Below are 5,225 nucleotides of genomic sequence, written 5' to 3'. Positions count from 1 at the left end.
TGTGTTTTGAATGAATTTGTCAGAACTATTTAAAATGCTATACCTTCTGATAAGTGTCCAGTATCAATTGCTTGACATCAACTAAATAAAAAGAAAAAAAATTTAAGCCTGTGCCCAGAATTGAAATTTGTGCCCATGAGTGCATGTCTTCTAACATTATGGCTCTTGGGAATGTATCTTTTTTTCCAAGCATAATAGCATTAAACTGGGCATTAAGATATTTGTGGTAGGGCACATTGGTCATCCTAGCACACAGCAATAACAGGAGGATGGAAAATTCAAGGCCAACCTGGACTTCCTTTACCCAACAAAGAAGAAAATGAAGGTGCGTGTGGTAGCTGAGCCCCTGGTTCTGCCGCAGATATGAGGCAGGACTCTTGTTCCTTGTCTTTAAAGGAATGCCTGCAAGGACCAGAGGAAGACCTAGTGAGTCAGCTAGGAACATTCTTGGAGGCAGAAGCTGAGCCCAGAACAGAGGTGAAAGATAGCCCAGGTAGAGGGGCTGGCTTGGGCTGAGTCTTAGGACCACAGAAGACAGTTTGGGATTTAGGAAATCGAAATTCCTGAAGGACCTGGGAGGTCACTGGATGGAGACTGGACTCAGGAGGCTCAGGACCTGCTCCAGTCAGGTAACTCAGGACCTGAGAGCCACACTGTGGCCCTTGGAAGAGAGAAAACCCTGAGGGAGGCTCCTAGGCAAGTCTTTGGGCCAGAAAGCCACTGCTCCCCAGGCTGAAGAGAGGGGCCTGATTGGGGAGATAGGAGGACATTTTCTGGGCAACCTATACCCATACAACGGGGAGACTAGGGCCCACAGAAGAGGCGGAGCAAACTAGAATATGGCAGCCGGGTGGGAAGGGTGTGGCCCTTCCTCCAGGGTTTGAGACAATCCCACAAAGAGGCCTGGGTAAAGGACCCTTGTCTCTCTCACTGGTGTAAGTATGGGAGCCTCCCAAGGGGGCCTGCTTCAAGGGGAAGGTTGTTGGCAGGGCTGAGTACAGGCTATGCTGGTGCATCCTCTCACTGATGGCCTGGGAAGGGTGAGGTGTGATCTCCTGGTGGGCTATTCAGAACAACTCCTGAAGTTCTGAACCTAATTCTGAGGGCTTGGGGAGAACGTGGGAGGTGCCCATACTGTTCCTGGCATTGCCCCAACTTGATGGGCATGTCCTATCTGTAATGAGGATGCCCTAGATAAGGGGGAACAGGTGGTTTAGGACATTTCACTTTAAATCTGTGTCCTTAGGACCAAAGCTATTGGTGGATCAGGAGAGGGAGGGAGGGGAAGGGAGGTACATAGAGAGCAGGGGGAAAAGGGAGAGGGAGGGAGAAAGAGAGATAGAGATAGAGAGATAGAGAGAGAGAGAGAGAGAGAGAGAGAGAGAGAGAGAGAGAGAGAGAGAGAGAGAACAATGGTTTGTCTGCTCTTTCCTTAGCATTAAAATGTACATAACTGCCTCCTTCTGATTAACTTTTCCCTCAACCCAGCTGAGCCAGGGAAAACTGCCCCAGAGTGCTCCCTGTGAGCAATTGGTGAGGGGTATCAGAAACCTCAGGTCCGTTAGGTCTGCAGGTTGCTCTAGCAACGGGCAGTGTTGTGATGCTTCAAAGACCCAAGGGTCTGTTAGTCAGAGGTATGCAGGAAGGGGGTCATCATGTCTCCTCTGGCCCTGGAAGGCTTGGCAGGCTGGCCATGTCTGGGAGTGGTCCAAAGACAGTCATTGTCTGGCTGCACAAGAATGAGCTTGGCCTGGAAGTAGTCCCTGCAGGCTCTTTGGCCGGCTAATAAATGTGACGAGGACATCAGGAAACCCATACCTTACCTTTCACGGGGGCAAAGGGTCTCTACCTCCCAGTAAGAGAAGACCTAAGGGGCATGTAGCACAATCTGGACACAGCCCTGCCACCAAGCTTCCACCGCGAAGCAGACCCCCTGGGAAGCTCCCATAGTTACACCAGACTAGGAGCCTTCTGCCCAGGGCTCCTTGTGGGAGACAATTCAAAGACTGGAGGAAAGGCCATACCCTTCCCATCTGGCTGCCATATCTAGTGTACTCTGAGCCAGACACAGATAGTCCTTTTTGGGCCCCATTTTATGTCCATAGGTCTCCCAGGAGATGCACTTCTACCTTCCCAGTCAGAGCCTCTCTTGTTCCCATAAACCTCCACTCGATCTAGTCACACCAAGCCTTGTGATTCCCTGTCATGTCACTGTTCCCTCTTAGCATTCATGGTCCTTCCTGCTGTGAATGGTCTATCCCATTGGCTGGCTTGTCACCTGCTACTAACCTGGCTTCAGTGTCCCCTATTACTGCTGCTGCAGGACCTGGGAATGAAGGCAGTAGAGGCCCTGCTCGACCCAGCCCTTTTGAACAGGCCTGTTTCAACTGTCAAGATGGGGAATCTAGGACCATCAGGCTCAGGAGGGAAAGGAAGGCACCTGGCTCCAAGTCTCACAGTCTCAGTTTGATCCTGGGATCCAAGTTGAGGGATGAAAAAACTGATTCCAAGTTGTTCTCTGACCTACACACACACACACACACACACACACACACCCCTCCCAACATACAAATACATAAATATTATATAAATAAATGTAACTTTAAAAAAAGAATGGGGAGCCGGGCGGTGGTGGCGCACGCCTTTAATCCCAGTACTTGGGAGGCAGAGGCAGGTGGATTTCTGAGTTCGAGGCCAGCCTGGTCTACAGAGTGAGTTCCAGGACAGCCAGGGCTACACAGAGAAACCCTGTCTCAAAAAAACCAAAAAAAAAAAAAAAAAAAAAAAAAAAAAAGAATGGGGAGACTCACAGATTTAATGCCTCCAGGTAGTGGTCCCCTCCATAAGTGTCCCCTTAACACATTCAACTGCTGCCCCCCCTCCCCCAGTTGAAGATGCTGTCTCAGAATGACCAGCCCACATTGCCTCAGAGGAGCCACTTCCCTGCCTGTGTTTCGGTTTCCTCCACGTAGAGGAAGAGTGATTAGTGACCTCACAGGGAGATGGATTACGCAGAACTGGCTCCCAATGTTTCTGAACACATTTAAGGAATTGTTATTTTTATTACTATTGTGGGCGTCTCTTGGGGCTTTTTTTGGCTGTTTGATGAATAATCCCAGACATGGGTCACACCCACTCGGATCACCCCTCCTGTGGGGTAGAGACTGGGGCTAGGGGGAACTACGCCCTCGGAGAACCTGCATCTCATATGAATGTCAGGAAGCACAGGTCAAGAGCAGAGCTGACAGTCTCTTGGCCCACCCCGTCCCACAGGAGGACCCAGAATAGATCCAGAATCCCTTCCAGGAAAGGCAGACTGATGGATCAGAGCCTCACTTCTAGTTACTTTGCCTCTTGAAGCACAGGGCAGGTTCCCAAGTTGTGACATCATCCTGTAGTTGGCCTGGTCTTCCAGGAATCATACTGTCTGTCCCAGGTCACAGCTGTCATGTGTGGCCCTCTGGTTCTCTTCAAGCTGTTCCCTCTATCTGGGTCATCGTCCCCGTTCTTTCTGACTCAGTCCCTGCCTCTGGGAGTGTTCCCAGCGGCCCTGCTGGAAGGGTCGCCTCAGCACCTTGCAGACATTCTAAAGACCTAGCATGGTGGAGAGATGACTCATCAGGTAAACGTTCTTGCCATGTAAGCCAATGACCTGAGTTAGATCCTCCACATCCCCAGGTTGTGAAGAGACCCTCATTTTCTTCTGGTTGTCAGGTGAGGAAACTCAGGCTCAGGAAGGGTTAGTGACTTGCCCTGATAAGTTGCAGATCCTAGGACTGAGAACAAGACAACAGGAAGCCTTTGCCCTTCCCTGCACTCATCAAACATCATTCCACCTCTGTGCATTCCTTTAGACAAATCTAGTTTATGTGCTGAAGCAGAGGCCAACTCAGCAAAGTCGTATGTCTACCAGCTGTCCCCAGTGTGCCATGGCCCAGGCCGGCTCTGCCCTGCCCACTGTCTATGTTATTAATTGGCCTCCTCTTTGGTAGGTCCGTGTTTTGTAATACTGATGAAATTAGCGAACTCTAAGACCTGGGGGATGTGGCAGGCTCAACTGTCAGCACCGCAGTACCAAGGACAGTCAGGGGAAGTGTTTGTGTGGTTACACCATGCTGACAGAGAGTTAAAGGTTTTGCCTCCCTTCCTCCTCACATAGCTCAGTGGTGTGGACACTATTGTTTTATGTCACTGGTGGAAGAAACTGAGGCCAATACAGGTTGTTGGTGACCTGGGAAGATCTGCATCACTCCAAAGTTCACATTCCTGAGACTGCTGCTCGAACACTTGGACACTTTGTCCCCAGGCTGTCCCTGCCTGTGACCCAGCACCTCTGACCCAAGGACTTGCCTGAGACACCTTTCTGGCCTTTCTCTCTTTAGGGGCTACAGGACATGGCTGACTGTCAGTACTTCTCGGCCTGGTCTCCCCTGGTCTCTTGGGTTTTAGTGCTGCACTGATATATTCTGCTGCTGGAGTTAGGTTCAGCAGGTGAGAGGCTGGGGGTGAGGTCTAGTCTTTTCTCTGCCATCATTTTCTATGCTATGACCGTGGGTCACCCATACACCCATTGGCCTCCCACAGATCATCTGCCCGGTAGAATGAGGTTGTCATAGTGACATAGGCAGATACTTGGCTGATGGGTGGGCAGAAGGAACTCTGAGCCTAGTGGTCAGGGTGTTTTAGTGTGGGTGTGTGTGGGGGGGTGCTGAAGATGAAGAGGATGAGAACAGAGAGACTCTTCCACTTGTGGGGAGCAGAGGTTTTAGGGCACTTTACCTCCTTCCTTTTCTGTGGGAAGATGTTTTCCCTCCTAGAATGTACCACTCTACCTCCCACGAGCCTCAGGACACAGACCTCCAGCATTTGGCCTGAATTAAGTGCCTCAGATGTCAGCTGCCTCTGAATCATGGGCTGCTGAGAGCTGGGGAGCATTGGTGGTTTGCACGCTGTCCAGCAGGCTCTGGGAAAGGGGTAGTCATGGAGGAAAGGATACTAGGCATGCCGTGGCATCTCCCACAGCAAAGTCCTTTATCTGGTCTTCAAAGTGAATTCTTAACCTAAGAGTTCTGCATCCAAACACAGAAAAATCACTATGACTCCAACACCCTCACTTTATAGAGGTCCAGAGACTTCACAAGCCAGACAGTGGGATGGCGGGATTAGAACCATCTGTGGCTCATTCCTGCATGTTTGCCTTTATTTCCTTATTAATCCAAGGAGCA

Source organism: Arvicanthis niloticus, chromosome 1, assembly GCF_011762505.2.
Source record: "Arvicanthis niloticus isolate mArvNil1 chromosome 1, mArvNil1.pat.X, whole genome shotgun sequence".
NCBI lineage: Eukaryota > Metazoa > Chordata > Mammalia > Rodentia > Muridae > Arvicanthis > Arvicanthis niloticus.
This window is presented reverse-complemented; position numbering follows the sequence as displayed.